Genomic DNA, 20,577 nt, shown 5'->3' with positions numbered 1-20,577 from the left:
CAACTAGCAAAAACTCCTGCTTCCTTTTTGAAGTGCTATAACATAGCCTTGGGTAAATCTCCAATTCGATTAAAAGCTGTCATGATTTTAAGAAGTATAGACTTGAAATGCTTGACTGCTACATTTTTTTAGTTGCTAGTTGCTTTGTTATGAAATTGAACTGCTGTATCTTTGTGTCTTGGGGGAAATGAGAGTTAATGGCTGACTGCATTGACATAAATCATAATCAATCTTCCTACAAGTCCATCTGAGTGTTTTTCTCCTGCTATATTATAGATGTTCATGTCATTTTGCAGCGCAGCAAATTGGAGAGGTAAAAGTACTAGTCAAAGAGAAATCTCTGAGAGAACCTGTACCAACAGGAAGGCTAAACTCAGAGAGAAATGGCCACTGTTTCACATGAGTGGGTGCAGCTCTCGACGAGGAATTACAGCTCTCTCTATTCATGGGGACTGTGAACAGTTTGGCTTCCCTCTTGTGATGAAAAATAGCAGTGGGGAGTTGTCTCAGGAAATCTTGTTGTCACTCACTGGATTTTTTGCTTGCTGAGCTGATAAAATGAAACAAGTCAAGCATGAGGAAAACATGAATCAGAAAAATGTGCATGCACTGAGACTATTTTCAGGGATGTGTTTTGTTTTATCTTTTCACTGTATATATTCAAACACGCTTGTTCCCTGGAGATTTGTAGGGACAGTGTGATTAACATTTTGATAAAATGCCTTCTCTAAACTAAGGAATCTTCAGCAAAGCATTTCCACTACAAAATTATATATCTTCACTATCCTTCCAATTTAATCCTGAGACTAACGGTATCTGACAAGTTGTGGCTTTACCTTTAAGCTGGGCACACACATGAAGATAATCAGGCTGTTTTTATCTTGATTTTGCCCCTTCCTGACCAAGGATGGCAAATGCCCAACTATCTTAAGTCTTATAAGATTTTCCTATACGATTATCCCGAGGTCTGTTAAGAGGAAATTTGTCCCGACAATCGGCTTCCAAACAGATCGTGACTGACAAAACAATGATTAAATTTGTTCAATATTTATGACCAAAGGTCTTCATGTATGTAGGGAAAGCCGACGACTCCTGAGTTGTGACTCTGTGAATTGTGACTTGGAACAGAATGTAGCCAATCAGAGAGTGAGCTGACTAGGGAGCAAGGAAGGATTTAAAGTCCATGTTTATGTTCTCTTCAGTGTGTTACCTATTTTTCATTTCTGGATTTTTCTGTTAACAATAGTTGCAACACCATCACTACTTCATTATGTACGTACTTTGCCATGCTGGGTGTTGTGTTTTCCGGTTGTTGCCATGATTCTTCTCCGTTTTTCCAGTTGTTGCAGTGTTTCTTCTTTGTATTTGATAGATCCCATCCGATCATGCAAGATTTCTGGTTCTGAGGACTAGATTCTAGATCGGCTGCGGGACAGCATCGTCATGTGTGTGTTGTTCTGTTATAATATCATTGGACCACACCACACACAGTACAATCAAAACTGTTAAATGCCGGATTTTTATTTATTTATTTTCTTCGTGTGTGGGGTCTCTAACAATAAAAAATCTCTTCAAATTTAAAAAATCCTTTTGTGTGTACCAGCCTTTAGATCTCAGATTTCTCTCAGTGTGTACACATAGGTTATCATGCACTCATCAATCTACCTGCTTACTTTCTTCCATTTAATAATGAAACTTAAAGTGCACAAAGGGAGAAAGGAATAGACATACAAAGAGATGGATGGATGGATGGATGGATGGAAAAAATGCTGTAAATGAGAAACTTAAAAGGCTGAACAAAACCTATGTACTTTGCATGGCTATAAAGTAGGAAAAAAAGTAGTTTATAGAAAAAGCTATACAACTATAGAGATAACATTTCTGATGTTTTTCAATCCCATCCAAGGCAGAACAGTAATGGTACATTTTGTCTAGCTTTTACACCATCACAGTGGCCATAAAAGCCACACATTTTTGATGGAGGAGATGCATTACAGCAAGAGCAAATATTACTTCCATAAACACAGCATGCTGCGTGTGACGCCACAGCTTCTTCTGTGCATGTGGGTAACTTCAGGGCTGTAGACTATTCACATTACACTGGAGTCTGAGAGCAGTCACGTTTCACATATAATGTGAACAATCGTAAAATTATAGATCTAAACAAAAAAATTTGAATTGGGAACACTTGCACGCAATATTTACAAATCATCATAATCATACTCAAATCCATGATATTCCGGGGAGGGGAAAACAGCCCTGATGGAGTGGACAACACAGGCTGGAAAAAGGATCATGTTCTTCTTCCCCAAATGCCCCCTGGCCCAAAGGGTAAACTGCCTGTATTCAGTCAACTTGAAGAGACTGATAAAAATAAATAAATAAATAAAGGTTAGATTTAGTATTATCACATGTATTCATACATATCAACGCAAAAAATGATTGTCATACTGTGTCAAATGATTATGTTCATTAACTAGTTTGTATTTGTGCAACAAGCTAATATAAGATTAACTTACAGGGTTTAAAAAAACTAAACAAATGTATTCCATATAAAGCACTTACAAAAGTTTAGCTAATTGTATGATAAAAAGCTTTGCCTGCAGCAAATAAACTTAAATATATGTGTGGTAAAAGGACACTTATTGTATTAATATGTATATCAGCCAATGCCATATAAGAGAAACAAGAGAAATAAAAAAATATTGGGTTTATAGTCTATGGTCTAGGGATGCAAAAAGATTAAGCCACGTGAACCTCTGTAGACAGACAAAACCTGATGTGGAAGCAAAACGGTGCAGTACTCAAGGTATATTCAGCTGGAATGCTCGATCACCTCCGCCATGATGGCTAGCGGTCCAATCAAGGCCACCCAGGATGAGGGAATGCACCTTATTCTTGTGTAGCGGAGGAAATTTAGGAGGGGAAAAATCTTCCATCTCAGAGGCCGCTCTGTGGTGTAGGTGCTTTGTGAATCTCGTTTTCAGTCTATCTAGTGGCGGCTGAACTGCTGTCTGTTAATCATTTTTGCTCGTGTATCCCGACTCACCCACACCTCCCACCTCAACCTTTGCAGTTTCTGGCATTTTTCATATTTGGCAGTGGGTGGAGTTATACAAACACATTAATAAAATCTCATCATTATGTTAACAGAAAATTGTTTGAGTCTGGGTCAAGAGATCATCCCAACCCTGATAAAGTAATGTTTATGAAGAGTGATTATGAAATAATTTCATCTCAGCTGCAGATCCTGTGCCCCTCTATATTGATTTGTATAAATGTAATTTCTCATGCAGTGAATGCTCTTTAAAAGACAAGCATGAACTCATTTTCTTGACTTACAGATGCGTCTGCTTGAAATTTCAGCCCAATTGCTCCTTGAGGAGCTGAATCCATTAATGTGTAATACAAGCAAGACCCAAAACAGCAGCGCATGCAGCAGTTCATGAAAAGTACTGAGGAAATAATGAATAATGTGGCTGCATATACATGTTAAAATTGAAAAGCCAATGGCAAGGTCTATATAATTAGCACATTTAACTGTAATTAACCTAAAATGTCCCCTTTGAGACACTATTGAATTTTGTCCATGTCAAATATGCTTGTATTTTTTGCTCAAAACCTTGCTGACATTTTTAAGGGAGGCTGATGGGTCTTTTCATCCTGAAATGAGATGTAAAAAAATCCATTATTTTCAAGTGAAAACATCCTAAAGGCCGCATCTTAAGTGCTGTCAAGAAAATATAAAGGGAACCTTTTACAACAACTGTAGAGACACACATACTCAAGTAAAATAGAGATAGACAGGAAAAATATGCTGTGGAGTTAATGAAACTGCATAGATGGGATTGCCTTTAAGCAGAGTGAATGATTTGTTACTTGTACTGAAACTAGATGGATAACCTGGATAATTGGTTTATATTCTTGTTGTTTTGTCATGTGTAGTTCTGTTTCCTGTTTTCACTTTTGTAAAACATAATTTTATTTGTCATTGCATCAAATGCAACAAAATTACAAACAAGTGCAGCCCCAGCTTACCTCAAAATTACAATAGTACATTACAGTTCTTTCCTTGGTGTGTTCTGTGTTGCTTACTGTTTTCTGCTCATTAGTTCACCTGGTCTGATTAACTCATGCACTTCACCTGTTCCTGATTAGTCCCTCAGTGTATTTATACCCTTTGCTTTTCATTTTCCTTTACCAGATCCTTGTGGTTTATTTCCTGTTGTATGTTCTTTTTATTTATTTATTTTTTTCCCCTGTCATATGGTTCCGGTATTTTCCTGAGTTGTTCCTGCATTCCATCTGCCTCCTGCCTCTGAGTTCTGCATTTTGGGTCCTCACCTCCAAGTGTCTCAGCTTTCCCGGTGCAGCCGATGTACAGATTGTGGCTGCAGTCCTCAAAACGCTGACTGAAATCCTACAATCAGCTCCACTGCCAATGTCTCCAGTGTAGCCTCCAGCTCCGCAGTGTCCCACGACAGCGCCCAGGTCCTGCCCAGCTATACAGCGTCCCTCACCAGAGCCCAAATTCCGTCCAGCACTTCGACGTCCAAAACCATCACCCTGGTCCATGCTGCCTCTTGAGTTTCCTGTCTCTGAGGGACTCTCGGGTTGGGATGCAACTCCTTCGCCTCCTGAGGCTCCTGTCTCCGAGGGACTCTCGGGTTGGGACACTCCTCCTTAGCCTTCTGAGGCTCCTGTCTCTGAGCAGGGATCGGTTTAGGATGCTCATCTGCCTCTGGTTTCGGTGGACAAGGGGGACACTCCTTTAACACCAGGGCCTGTCTTTTGGCAGTGCTGCTGACTTGCCAGAGGGATCCCAGCTCCTGCAGTCGTGGCCTACACCCTCCAGAGATACAGGTCCTGCCATTGCAACCTCCGGTAGCCTTTAGTTTGAGGACAGTAGTTTGTCTCTGACCCTTTAGAAACAGACTTCTAGAGCAGTGGTCCCCAACCCTGGTCCTCAAGGCCCAGTATCCTGCAAGTGTTAGATGTCTTCTTGCTGCAATACAACAATTGTCAGATTGTGTACAACAGGGTTTTGAGCCTAAATTTTACCATAAAATGATGCAAAAGTTCTCAAAAACTATATGTATCAAATGTGATACAGATGGCATTTAAATTCTCTCTTCTTTTAGTACAGTTTAATATAATAAATGGTCACCTCATAAAGTTAAATCTCCTTTCATGCTTATAACAGTAAAGCTCAACATTTTTCAATGACTACTGAGTCACATTGTTTAGCATGTAGCTGTCAGTTAGTGATAGCTGCCAGAAATCAGGACTTTTTCATCAGCACTAAATGAGCAGATGTTTAAAATGTTACTAGTGTGCCCAGATTTGAGTTTGAGAAAGAGTACACCTCACTAGGAATGTGGTGCTGTTGTTAACTGAGAAACACAGTGGCATGCACAGACATTTTGAGGGGCAGGTGCTCAGTTTTTAAAAAAAGGGCACTTTGCAGAGCACGTGGAACCGTCATCTATGTTTAATGATAGTGTGAAAAAAAAAAAAAAATTACAGGCTTTTTATGTACTTGCAAATTTATTGAAATATGTTACTGTGCATGAACCTGGTACTGATCTGACACTGCTCTCCCTATCTTCCTCATCTTCCATGCTGGTAGATGGTCTACTGTGGAACAGTAGAGAGAATAGAGTGATGCTTAGTGACAAGAGTCAATGCATTACACCACTAAGACTAACACCAGTCTGCAACCGCCATAGTCTGATTTCAATGCCTTACCACTAGCTGTGTTCTGCAGACAAATTCTAATTGGGTATTTATGATGGTCAACATTTCATTATTAGCCTACAATGGTAAATACAAGATAACTGTGAATTCTGTAAGGCCTAACGTGGAAACAACTTATATTTGTGGGGCTACAAAATAATGTACCGGGCTAATATAGCTTGTACCACATTTGGCTGCCAAACCACATGTGGACACTTTTACATGGTTTAATAAAATTTGTGGAAGAGTTCATTTTTGAAAACCTGAGGTGCCCAGTCATTGTAAAGCGCTTTGAGTGTCTAGAAATCACTATATAAATGTAAGAAATTATTATTTATTTATTATTAAAAGGCCTTTAACAGTTAACATGACTCTGGTCTTGGCTCTGGCCTTTCTCCTTCATCTTCTTCCTCATCCTCCTTGCTGCTTGATGACTTTATCCAGGCCAGCAGAGAGCTGCTTCCCTGAGATGCCTGGTGTAGCTCCTTTAACTTCTGTTTTCCTAATCTCTCTTTTCTAGGCATGCTGCAATTTATAAAAGCCGAGGCCAACAGTGTTATAGACTGCTTAGAATAATGCTGCTTGGAATAAAGACAAAAAGATATTTCAAATTATTACAATCTGTGACAAAAGAGATGGACAACTGGAGAACGCTGTGTGATGTGGTTTATGAATACGCCGTGAAAACTTCACGGAAGAAAAAGCCAATCATACCCGCGTTTGTAGTGACCACTTAGCCTAACATTTGGCAAGGTACTACTGATTATGGCTAGTGCCAAGCTTGTTGAGCAGCTAATTTAGACTCAGCCATTCAGGCTGTAATGAAACAGACAGGCTCCTTTACAACAGGGACGAACAGTTTGCTATCAGGCTTAGTTTAGGAGCAAAAGGTGCACTCGAAATAGTTCAGCATTACCTGAGTAGAGGCAGGTGAAGCGGTGGGAGGTACCTTCGCAGATGGTCCAGCTGTTGCAATGTACAATGCACATGCTTACAATGAGCATCGATGGCGCCCACTTTGCATGATCACGTTGCCAAGAAAAAACTACGGGAACGAAAAGGTTGTACACGCGTGTGCACGTATGTGTAAGGGGTGTGTGATTGTGTCGACATTGTGGGCCACATACAGTATATAAAAAATAAATTCTAATGAAAAGCGCACTTTTTCAGCCCCGATGGCAAGGGCAAGTGCTTGAACACCATCAAGGCTCTATCTATGCACGCCAGTGGAGAAACATGTGCTGAGAGCAGTCATTGGTGCTCATTGTGAGAAGGTTATTCATCCAATCTTGCTCCACAACACTTTACTAGATGCTCGCCTCCTCTCCCTCCCTCCCCTAATGTTCTTGAGACATGAGACTAACTGTAAGAGTTACAATAATAAGCGACCAAGGGGAGCTTGATGCATATTTTTGCTTTCAAAAAGAGAACATGTCAGTTCTAAGAGGATGTTTGTTCACCCATATAATGCATATGTAGCAATTATAACTGATTTTAATTAATTTCCATATGTCAAAGGGATAACATAAATCAAATGTAAAGTATAATTCTTTAGGCATGACAAATATTACCAATAAACCACATATATATCGTCACTTTTCATTTCACAGACATTGGTGGAAATTGTGTACAGAGCCTGAGCATGTCTGTGTCAACACACACCACGTGTAAAATGGATTATAAATGAATGTGGTAATTACGACATCATTTTCTTCTCAGAGTTCACTCTCACTTTTTAATTTCTATTTTTTAAGGTTGCACCTATTCTTGGCCAATTTCCAAACCAGTGAGCATGACTGGTGGACCAACCTGGTCTGGATCCTGAGTGTTCAAATGTTTATTCCTTACAGGATGTATTCATCATTTATACAGTAAATTACCCATCAGGAGCAGTCAGTTTCTATTTGTTTAATCAGTTATCACGTTAGTACAAATTAACAGAAAATATTACAATTTTTGGTTTTAGTTTGATTGTTTATCTTGTTAAGCAGTTCTTTTCTAATACTGAGAGAATGAACGGTATAGTTAAACCATAGTTCAATTTCAAATGATGAACAATGTTAGAAACACTGTAATTTACCAGCAGGTATAGCAACAAGATTTAATGAAATAAAATTCCCTTAAATGTAACTTTAAATAACTTTTTTTTTATTATTTATTTTTTGTTTAAGTTTTGTCACAGCATGTGGACTATAAAAATATAAGATTTTAGTACTGAAAATGTGTATCATTTATTGTTTAACAGTATATGCCATGCTCAAAATATACAGGGGTATTCAGGGGAGCTTTATTTCTGGGTGTGAAGAATGACTTCGCATGCCACGTGCACGCACATATATATTTATATTTTTACAGTATCTCAGTCAAAACTATAGTTGCTGTCAAAAACTTATTATTGTACTGTACTGTTATTACTGTAGGCAGTCGATTCTATCAGACACAGCTCATGTACTGCGTATACTTATACTGCTAAATCAGCATCCATCTTGCATACTGTTTCTTCTCTGACCTCCTTCCAGCAATTAAAGGTTAATCAAATTTTTAGTCTTTTCTCATCTCTTGCTTGGCCTTTAAATGAATAAATAAAAAATTGTATTCGCAAGTAACAAAAGCCAAAGCACTAAAATTAATGCTATTTAGAGTGCACGAACTAGCAACCACGACCATCTTGCTTTGGTATCAACAACAAAAAGATGACCTTGTGTATATCCTTTGTCCAACAGAGATCAAGATCCTGAAACAAGAATTATGCTGTGTTTGGTAGTAAGGTTTTATTTTACTTCTTTATAACATGACGCACAAGGGATATGCAAAAGATGGACAAAAATGAGTTGCATTCACCCTTGGAGGGATGAATATCTATTGTGTAAGGGTATTTATAATCTTCTTCTCCATAAACTGCATGTCACCTAACAAGCCTCCATCCACTTTGTTACAAGTGCTCCTTTCTACACCCATCACTAAATCTGTATTGTCTCATTAATCAACAATTAATTCATGTAAACTGATGTTGGTATCAGTTTATTTATAAAACCAGCTTGGTAAAGCCGAGGTTACCTCAGCTCTTTGCATCCTTTGGCCATTTCTCCAGTTTACAGCATCTAATGAATGAAACCAGTCATAACAGAATCTAAAACTTAACTTGTTAAATCCAATTTCCTCTTTTACAAACTTGCAGCAAAGAATAGTCTGCGACCACTGCTCCTGCTAATAAATGCTTCTTGGATTAATTGTTTTATTGTACTTTTAATATTTATTTTTAGGAAATGTGTACATTGTATTCAAACTTATGTCCTTGCTATATATGTGTACCACTGTATGTTTTACTGTTGTTTCTGGCCCAGGTCATCATTGTAAATTAGAATTGGTCCCCAGTTGGCCTCCCTGGTTAAATAAAGATTCATTTAAAAATAATAATAATAATAAAATACATAAAAATATGACATATTAGTTTACATCAGCCAATTGAATTGATGACATTGACTTTTAATATAAATGAAATAAAATAAACTCTTCAACTCAACATTTAAAATCAGTTAATAAAAAAAAAACTAATCTGAATTTTCAGTCTTGCTGCTGACACACAAATGCTTGGAGGACATGGTGGGCGTATGTGTGCATTTCCCCTCCCCTGAAAGGGCACTTTCAGTGAGGATTCAGAGAACAAAGTTGCACAGACCCTTTGAACATGCTTTTAAATATTTCAGATAGCACTGATCAGATTAGCAATGAGAGCCAATCTGATTCATATAGATCCCAGGTTGTAACCTCACACCAAATCAAAGTAGCATGAGACAGACTTTGAACTTCACACAAAGCCATCCTGGTGACCTTGAGATCACTTCTAAAATGCCCTATTGTTATTGAATGTGCGACAGTGATAGCACAGACAACTGTTTGTAGTCCAATCAATGGGAGGCCTTTACTGTTTTTTCCTCTTTGTGCCATAGACCATAGTGATTTGTTAATGTGGAGTGAAAAATGCATAGCGATGATTTTTGTCAGGTCTAAAAAGGCTGCAAATAGTGTCCTGAAGCTGTCGAAAGGGAATGTAATTTCTGACCTTGGCACAACAATCATCTTCAACAATCATCAAGTCTGTACCTTTGAACTTTGACACCAAATTTTGACACTTCATCTGCATTAGTTAGGTTTAAGATTAGAAGTAAAACAATTTTATCAAGATGCAAAGTCAAATATTCTTGGTTAGGGTGAAGCATATTGCTTATTAGTAAGTGTTAGAAAATAAAACTACCTGGTTAGGCTATAGGAGAGAGACACCGTTATAAAAGAATCAAAAAGGAATTGTGAGTTAGGAGCAAAAGCAACTTTATTAGGGGGACAAAAACATCTTGGTTTGAGCTAAAACAGTCTGACAAAATGTTTAATTTAAAGACACCATTTTGTAGGCTGTCTGGGTAAAGTTCTACATGTTTTATTTCAGCTCTCGTGAAAATACCTACATCTGTCATAGTAGAGTGGTGCATTAGTGTCTACGGAGCTTGCTACCAATCATTTGGACAGGTTCCATTGATGCTGAAAGATTTGTATAGGTTTTGGAGAAACCCATGTAATGTCTCTTTCAGGGAAGGGCTTGTATATTTCAGCAAGACAATGCTAAACTACATACTCCATCTGTGAAAACATTATGGCTTCATAGTTGAAGAGTCAAGATGCTTGGTCTGTAGTCCCGACCTCGCACCAAAAAAAAAAAACATTTAAAAATATGATATACAAAATAAGGCCATGACCCAGGACCACATAGCAGCTACAATCTCAAATCAGTCCAGAATAGGACATTACTTCCTACAACATCTCTTTAAGCTCTAAATGTTAGATGACAGTTGATAAAAGAGGAGCAGCTACACATATGTAGATCACACTGACTGCAGGCTGGTGAGGATCTAAAAATGGGTAGAGCACACTGCGGCAGGTGTAGCTCATGCCACTAATTATCTTACAACACCTGCAAAACAACTAAAAAAAAAGTGGTGGTGGCGCCATCACATATGTTCTATTTGTGAATAACACATTGGTTTGTTATAAATGTCAGTCACTGAATTTGATTTTAATGTCCATTTTTCACAGCAATTTAACTTTTTATGGAATTTGGTTGTACTCAGTAGCCTCTTTGATGTAGATCCCACACTCAAAACATGTGAAGTTGTTTTTAGTATTCAAAGACAGACTCAGATGAGCTGCTAATGAACCCCATGACTGCCAAGCTACAAATACGATGTTCAATAATCAGCCTGTGATGAGATAATTACTTACTCTTGATGAACAGTTCCCTGACCTATTTTATAGTCATGGGAACACCATCATCCGCGTGTCTACAGCAGCATCTTTTTTTTTTTTCTTGTAATATCTGAAGAGAGTTGTGATATGATTCATGTTGTGTAACTGATGAGCCACTTATCTCAAAGCACATGTGTCCCTATCTTATCTCATATAAACAGTACTTCTTGCCCAGGGAAATCAGAATTGAAGTGATTGCATAACAAGCAAGTCAGCATCTGAAAAGTAAAATCTTGCAGAGTTTAAGGACTAAAGAAAGGGCCAGCACAGTGGTCTGCTGACCTTGGATTTCTGCTTCAGACAAGCTGAAACACGAACAGACATTAATGGATAGTCTCATCATGGTGACACTCCATCCTCTCTGTGTGTACTCTCCCTTTTTTCAGTTTTGGTTTGAATAAGACATTTCCACCACTGTTTCTGCTAAAAGCTTGACTGTTAGCTTTAATTTTTAAAATGTCTTTAAAGAGTCTGCTCTACCTCAGAAGTGATTGTTATGTAAATGGAGCCCAAAGGACATATTCTATATGTAAAATGTGTTTCGTCTTATACAAAGTGCAAGAGGTCAGTGACAAAGTCTGGCAGCAGAAGCTAAAAGAGATTCAGAGTAAACTGAACACTTCATTAGATATCCATGTGAAGCCTAATGTGGTCCAGTGGTTGCTCTGACATTCATTTTACTTGTTTACATATTCTGCACTTTCTGTTTTTGTATATATTATACTTTACATAAAAAGGTGATGGTCCAACTTCATATGTAAGTTGTAATTGGTTGTGGTGACTATATTCCATTAAACCTAATGAAATGAACAGCAGAGTGCCATTTGTGTGCATATTTACATATTCTCTGCAGACACCGAAGCTAAAAAAACCCACTAAACATCTCAGAGGCTCAGAGTGGTTAACTCCACTGGCCTGAGAAGACACCAGCTACGCTTATGCATCAACTTCACACACACACACACACACACACATATATATATATATATATATATATATATAAATCAAATCAAATTTTATTTCTATAGCATCTTTCATGCACATGGAAACAAAGTGCTGTCATAATAATAAATCATCTATATCTAATACAAGATTTGAAAGCCTTCACATCAAAATATAACAAAAGTGAAAAAAAAAATGAAAAACTACAGTCTCACTGACAACGCTGAAGATGGCGCAGAGGATGGCTGCTCCATCTCAAGCTCTCTCCCCTAACGTTATTTATTCCTTATTTATTCTTCTTATTTTTTTTTCTTAGTTATGCAACCTGGTAAAGTGAGCCCTATCATATAGCATGATAGAGATAAATTACTGTGCATCAGGTCGGTGGTGGAAAAAAACTTTCTTATCACCACCACCACTGCCACTAGCTTACAATGGGGAATCTCCATGGCGGTGCCTACCTGTTGTTGTACCGAAACGGTGGAGGTGGCTGAGAAAAAGAGGGTCACGAGCTGGAGTCCTGGTCCGGTTGAGGAAACGGGGGAATCGGCCTCCTCTACTGAGTATTTGTCTGGCAAATGTTCAGTCATTGGGCAACAAGCTGGATGAACTTTTGAGCAGGATGGTGTTTTAATGTGAAATTAACATCTGTAACGTTTTTGCTTCAACGGAAACTTGGCTCGACCCCTCGATCCCGGACTATGCCATTGTTCCTGAGGGACTCTCCGTTTATCAGCTGGACTGGACTATACATTCAGGAAAGAGCAAGGGAGGTGGTGTCTGTTTCATGGTGAACAACAAGTGGTGCTCAGATGTGGGAATTATTTCTACGGGATGTACTCCGGACCTGGAGCACCTCATGATCAGATGCCGGCTTTATTATCTTCCACGTGAGTTCACATCGGTTGTCATCGGTTGTTGCGTTTATTGTAGCCGGGGATTTTAACAGCACCAACCTGAGGAAAGTCCCGCCGAGATACCACCAACACATCAACTGTTCTACGCGTGGCAAGAACACACTCCATCATGTTTATACCCTTTACGCAAACACATATAAGGCCCTTCCTCGCTCTCCTTTTGGGGAATCTGACCACGTCTCAGTTCTGCTCCTGCCTTCCTATAGACAGAAATTGAAGTGTCACAGACCAGTGACAGAGACCACTCAGCAGTGAACCGTCCAATCAGACTCGTCTCTGCGCGACTGCTTCAGCACATACACAGATGCGGTCACTATTTTTGCTTTTGTGTTCAACTATTTTTATTGTGGTTTATATTCTTTTTAGCATTGTTAGGAGAGCCTGGTATTTAAGAATTTCACTGCCAATGATTATTGATGTAATTGTTGTGCAATGACAATAAATTCATTCATTCATTCATTTACACACACAGACACACACATGCACCTTCTGCAACTTAGCTTAGTAGATATGTTTAATATACAAATAAATGGCTCCAAATGATATTTAAATTTAAGACTTGGCAAGTTATAGTTAATATTTTTATTTCATTATACCTGCAACATACTTTGTACAAAAAAAAAAAAGTTAAGCTTTCTTTCTCACTTCATGTCCTCCACCCAGGGTGCAGCATTTCAACCATCCTAATGTGCTGAACCTTACATATTTTTGGAAAGATGACAGGGTGAAAAATACTTTGTTACCTCAGGGTAAAAATATGCAGAATTTAACCATATCACGTTCATCACAGATTAGTCATTAAAACCACCCTGATTTTAAGCACTGTTGATTAAGGTGAAGTTTGGGGGCTTTCTGAAGCCAGAGCTGTGGCATGTCTGCACATCACTGGTTCTCAACCACTGAAACATCCTGCTGATGTTGCAAGAGCCGCTCCAGGGAGCAAAAGATGAATACTGCCTATTCATGCACGCGCCTCATAATGACAGCTTCAGCCTAAGACGTTAAAAACTACAGTAATTTACTACAAGACCTAATAAAATGAAATGTTTTAATGAAGTTAAATGTCAAATTCAGCTCAGGGCTGAGCAGAAATTGCTCCTAATCAATAGAGTGCCAGCTAATTTCATATTCATGACTGTATCCAACACTGTATAAAAGTTTCAGGGTGTCAGGTGTGGATTGCCTGACATAGTGACCTCTTCTGTGTTCTGAAAACGCCATTAGTGATAATAATGAATGTGACTGTTAACATATTGATTCTCCTCTTAATCAGAAATGTTATAACCCTGGAAGAACATAGCTGCCTATTATATGGTGCACAAATGAGACTGATTGAGCTGAGTAAATCAATATGCCTCAGTATTTTCATACCAGTGATCATGGTTGCCATGGGTAACCAATGAGGTGTGACATTAGAGGTAGCAAAGGGAGAGAGAAACACATCAGAAGGGGCAGGAGTTTCATCTGTCACATTATGCAGCTCTTTTTGGAAATAATGAGCATGTGGAACTTAAAAGCCATATTTCGGAACAAAAAGGTTCAGTCTTTTCACAAGTAAAGCATAAGGACAGAGATTTTTTTTCAGATTGTCTTAGAATAAGTTGAACTTATTGAACTGTCAGAACTTCAGCATGAACTGTCCTCAGCTGACTCTGTCGTCTTCTCTCTGCATTAGAAAGTAAGACATCTGCTCCTACAGTAACTGACACGGTGAGCCTGTCAAATTGATGAACTATTTATATCCCAAAACCAAAGCACAAGCAAGGGGACAGAGTCCATCTTTTAAAAGCCTCGCCTGGAGGTAAAGCTTTTAAGGGAGAGATAATACAACCATTTCCTATAGGAGAGATTTAAGCAGCTATTTATTTATATAATTTTGGAGCTTTGTTGTGTTGGAGCTCAACTTAGATTCAAGGTTGACTTATACGTCAGCATAGACCTGTAAAGCTGGCCCCAGTTCCTTATTACAAAGTCAATATAGTTGGCGCTCTAAGATACTGACTCACCAGTTTGTGCTTTCAAGCTTTATTTACAGTTCTTCTACCCTTTTTAAACACCCTGTTCTTTAATAAAAAAAAAAGGTCTCTAAATGAGTAATCATGTTCATTTTCAGCTTCTGTTGAGGCATGTTTTGTATAAGTATTATTTTTTGTTTGTTTCTTACAGCATTGTGTCCTGTAGCATCGTCCTTGAAGTGCTGATCTAGAGGCAGCAAGTCCGAATAGGTCATGTGCTCTTTCATTTCTTTTTTGGAGTTTACAGAACTCCAAAAAAACTACAATTACAAAAAAACAACCTTTTTAAACTTTTTTTGTCCAAACTACTGTTTTGTATGTTTTTTTGTGGAGTTCCCTGTGTGTTTTGTGCTCTAGAATACACTAAAGAGAAACTGTTGGAACTGTTGAGGACGGGACATGGTCTAAAATATCCAATTCAAACTGAAGTGAGGAAATGTACCATGGATGCAGAGCTAAAATAAAGGCATAGATGAACAATAAGAAGTGGAGGTACAAGCCTTTTTTGCCCTCTGTTCTTATGGGTAATGTCAATTGCTACCAAACAAATGTGATGAACTAGAGATGCCTGTGAGGAGCCGATGGCTATGCAGAGAGTGCAGTTTGATTAGTCTGTCAGAGTCCTGGTTCCTCTCTCCAGGTCTTTAGCTGCTCCCTCCACCACTGTGACTGCCCTGCCCCCCCTCACCAACTCTGCTGTTGGTCCAGATGGACTTTGTTTAAGTCTGCTAAAGAACTGTGCAGGACAACTAGCAGTTCAGATGGAAAAGGTCCCGGTGCTATGGAAGACCTCCTGTCTCATACCAATGCCTGAAACTGGCCAACCGGTGGAGCTAAATGGATTATAGACCGCTGGCTTTGGCATTTCACATAATGAAGACACCTCTAGGGTGCTAAGGATTTAGACCCCCTTCAGTTTGCCTACCTGGAACATTTGGGAGTTGAAGACGCCGCTCTTTACATACTGCACCAGGCACTCACATCCATGGTTCTTATATAAGGACCATGTTCTTCTCCAGTGCTTTTAACACCATGAGGCCTCCCATACTGAAACAAACTTATGAGTATGGGGGTGGCCCCATCCTTGACATATTGGATTATGGACTATCTAACATCCAGACCTCAGTACGTCAGGGTGGGGAGATGTGTTTCTGGGACACTGGAATGCAGCACTGGGGCTCTACAGGGGACTACTTTAGCTCCTTTAGCTTCTTTTCACTCTCTACACATCAGACTTTGGGTACAACTCAGAGTCCTGCCACATACAGAAGTATTCAGATGATAGCGCTGTTGTGGCATGTGTGAGCGGTGGTCAGGAGGGGGAGTACAGGGACCTTGTGGAGGCCTTCTCAGACTGTAAAAAGAACTGTGTTCTCCTGAACAGCACCAAGAATAAGGAGCTGGTGGTGGATTTCAGGAGATCTAAAACACCTAGTCAGCAGTCTGTATTAATGGCGAGGAAATAAAGACTGTGAAGAACTACAGATAACTGGGGATAGTTCTAGATCAGAAGCTAGAGTGGTCTTCCAAGACAGACACAGCACAGAGAAAAAAACAGTCACCTTTCCTTCCTCAGATGGCTCAGGTCCTTCAATGTCTGCAGTGACATGCTGCAGATGCTATGATTTTAATCAGGGTTGGTATAGTCAGTTAGGTGAGTTTACTGCTTGAGTTTCTGTCTTGGTTTCAGGTTATTGTTTACATTGCCAGTGTGGGGCTCTGTCATTAGCACGTTCTCTCTACAACCAGCTGAGGTCATGACATGGGGCACACCCACTGTGTACTGCTCAGGGCAAAGAAGATAGAGGGGGTTATTTTGAGGAAAATCACGTATAAAAGAGGGGGCCTCAGGGCTCGGTGATTGGTCCTCTTCTCTTTTCACTATACACCTCCTCACTCGGTGCAGTCATTAGCTCTCATGGTTTCTCCTACTACTGCTATGCAGATGACACTCAGCTTTTCCTATCTTTCCCACCTGACGACAGAACTGTCTCAATGCGAATATCAGCATGCCTTGCTGATAACTCTGCATGGCTCTGGTCATTTCATGCATTGACTACTGCAACTCCTTACTGACTGGCCTGCCTGCATGCTCAGTTAAACCTCTGCAGATGAGCCAGAATGCAGCAGCACGTCTGGTCTTCAGCCAACCCTCTTGACAGTTACGCTCTGCCAGTGAAAGACACCTAGTGCCCCCACCACAATGTAGCGCAAAATCAGTAGCTAGACTCTTTTCCTCTGTTGTCCCCCGGTGATGGAATGATCTACCAAACTCCGTCCAATCCGCAAAAACCTTTTTCCACTTTTAAAAGCAAGCTAAAGACTCAGTTGTTTAAGGAGCATTTCCGCACTTAGCTTAACTCTTCTACTCAGAGTGAGATGGAAAGATTTGTCCACCTCTTTGGCTCAACTAAGTACTGAATAAACTGCATGCACTTATGCCCAAGAAGATATTATGTGATGAAATCGTGATCTTGTTTTTAAACAAAATCACAAAAACAGTATATATATATATGTATATATTTAGCACTAAATGATAGTACCTGGGTCCAATAGGACTCACAGCAGTCTGACTACCACTTAATATTGATGTCCCATCTTGTTTGAATTCTTGCTTGTGTTGTTCTTACTCTCAAATATAAAAAGCGTGTGCTAAATGACTGTAGAATATCACTACAACTGCAAATGCAATTGTTCTCTTCTATCCTGTTATCTGCTGGGGAAGCAGTGCCACAGACAAAGACTGTAGACTTCCGGAGAAAAAGGTCAAATCTGTGCTGGGTGGAGCTTTACCCTATGAGAACAGTTGTGAAGCAGCAGATGAGGAGGACACTGCAGGGTGTTTTGGACAATAATAAACACCCCCTCCATAACACCCTGACAGGACAGGGAAGCAGCTGCAGTGAGAGGCTGATCTCAATGTGGTGCAGGACTGAGAGGTTCAGGAGATCTCTTGCCTCCACAGTCATTAGACTGTACAACAGTGATTTCCAACATGATACAAAATGTTAGTTTTCATGGCCTTTCAAAGGGAACTATTACTCATCTCTCTTAAATCTTATTGTTCTTATTGTTAGTGATGGAGGCTGTATCAAAATCTGAATAAGCGCATCTATGTCCATTGGGAGTAAAAGTCCTACCCTATAAATGTACACTACAGTAGATTAGCAGTACATTGATCAGCTTTAAAGATTACAGTAAAGACTTTAAAGACCACATTAGTAGTAGTCATAGAAAAATAATGTATGAATCCATCATATTTTCTTCATGATGAGTGATTCTCTACAAACACACACACACACACACACACACACACACACACACACACACACACACACACACACACACACACATATACATAGATCTTTCCACTCTAATGGAAGTGATGTCCTTGACTGGCATTTTTTCCCCCCAAGAAGTTTAATGAATATTTATAACAAATAACAAACAATATATTTATAACAAACCTACATGTCCCAGAACTTTAGAACAGTTACAGTTGATATACAGTTATTTTTTTTACCATTTCTTAGTGAAAATAAATAAATAATCAAATAGATAATATACTGAGCAGAGTTCAGATGTTTTTGTTGGAGTGTTAAAACTGATGCCAGTGGACCTACACCGTCCCACTAATCCAAAGCAGATCAATGCACAAACATTTGGTGAGATTGCTTTTGCATGTGACTGATGTTGTTAAAATATCTGCATTTCAAATGTGTCTTTATCACCCTGCCAACAGTATATGGCTTATCTCCTCACCAGGTCGGCTGACAGCCAGCGCCAAGAAGAGTATGATTTCCCTGGTGTCTAACTCAAGTCTAAATGTACCTGCCTGTCAGAGAACCAGAAGCTTTTAAAAATATGTCCATTAAAAAGAAATTGCTTCCCTCACATGTGAGCCAGTTTGTACAGCTTGATTAATAGTCTCATTATCACACAAACGGTAAAAACAGAATTTAACACAAACAGTGCTGACGAGTGTACAAAATAGAATAATCAGGGTCTTGGTTCTTACCAGTCACTGAGTTGTGTTTTGAGAATAAAAGTCAAACCTAGAGATACAGGCAGAGCGTATAGGCTTGTATTACAAAGCAAAATTGATGTCTTACTAAATGAACCTAACATCAAACTCTGGGTTTTGAAGGCATGGTGGATCACTTCTTATCAGAGTGTTTTGCCATAGCAACTGGAAACCTTGTCTTTTCCACATCAGATAAAAGATCAAATTATATAAAATCATCCTTCTGTTCAATGTAAATAGAAAATTAGAAGAAAATAAAAATAAAAAATGAAAGGAAGTATATCTAACCTCTGCTCTCAATTTTAAATAAGAGGATCATTTAAAATATTATTTCACCACTAAAGATTTCTATGAGTGATGCCTCAGTGTGTAATTCTGATTTATAAACTATTGAATACTCAAAAGCTTTTTGAGAACACTTCATTAGATTGGGTGATAATGTTAATTTATTTTCTTTTTTCATTCAAATTTAATGACTTATAGGAGAACTGCTGTTTTCTCATATTCCCACAATTTTAGGTTTACTTCTGTGAGTTGCTTTAAAGTATGTTTGTACACTTTGATTTTCTTGGACATTAAGCTTATACAATGTCTTTATAAAATGTCTTAATATATTTTATTTTTTAAATCACAATGGAATTACAATCCTATTTTGTCCAATCTGACAAAAAAAGAAAAATGACTCTCACTTCTTTACCAACTTCGTATAAGCAGATTTGTGTTTTATATTCCAGTGTGGATTATCATTTATTAGAAGCAGTTTGTCAGATGAAGCAAACTAATGAGAAAAACTGAAATACTTGGAGATCGCCATATCATACCCTTATCTGTGGATGTAATCGGTCCAGCTATTCATGCTGCTGTCCTTACTGACTGTTATTTTCACCTATGCCTCGTTGGTATTTTTAGTTTTGGTGCCGTCTTTCATGTTATGTATGGAATCAGTTGTTTTCAGATCTTCCCTGCTCTGCATTGATGGAGCTAATTTTGAGACAATTTTCATCAAACATCATTCAGTAAACACATAATAATTTCCTAATAATATTCTTAGGAATCAGATTGATTTGTGTTATGATGGTTGTGCTTTTCAGTTCCTTTTTGGAGAGGTATTTTCCTCCTTTATAAAATCAGTATTATATGTTAAAACTTTTTAAAAGCAACTGTGTGTTTGTAGTCAGTAAATTCAAGTAAAAATAAATAAACTAGAAGTGCAAAGTTTCAGTTCTGACCAGCTTGGAAAAGTTTGTCTGAACTTGTGTTCAGTCTGACTGAACTCAATTTAAAAAAGAATCTGAAGTTTTAGATATTATTCAGAAAACTTTGCTTAAATTATATTCTTGTCACAACTCCATGGAACTTGATACAGGCGACTTCCTGGCTGTAGCTAGTGACAGAGATTAATAACTGTAATATGCCTGATAACAGGCTTCACAACCCTCTCATTTCCTGTCACACCTGCTTTCACCCACATCAGATGGTAAATTTCACATGTGAAACGCAGTATGACTAAATGCTGAGGCTGAAAGGGGAGGCAGGTGTCACCACACCAAACAATATTGCTTCATAAACGAAATTTTGGGTTCAGGTGGGAAAAAAAAAATAAAAAAAACTAAGAAAGGCATTAAAACAATAAAAATAAGACATG

At 38.7% G+C, this 20,577-nt stretch overlaps 1 long non-coding RNA gene across 1 annotated transcript; it reads left to right on the top strand.

The window, feature by feature from the left end:
* Positions 1 to 1,095: 1,095 nt before the first annotated feature.
* On the top strand, positions 1,096 to 20,159 carry LOC121629191. The gene is made up of 5 exons (XR_006008346.1): positions 1,096 to 1,185; positions 14,431 to 14,435; positions 16,194 to 16,200; positions 17,296 to 17,299; positions 20,149 to 20,159. It is a non-coding gene; the product is annotated as an uncharacterized LOC121629191 (long non-coding RNA).
* Positions 20,160 to 20,577: the final 418 nt, after the last annotated feature.

The sequence above is a fragment of the Melanotaenia boesemani genome, chromosome 18 (genome assembly GCF_017639745.1).
Source record: "Melanotaenia boesemani isolate fMelBoe1 chromosome 18, fMelBoe1.pri, whole genome shotgun sequence".
NCBI lineage: Eukaryota > Metazoa > Chordata > Actinopteri > Atheriniformes > Melanotaeniidae > Melanotaenia > Melanotaenia boesemani.
This window is presented reverse-complemented; position numbering and strand designations above follow the sequence as displayed.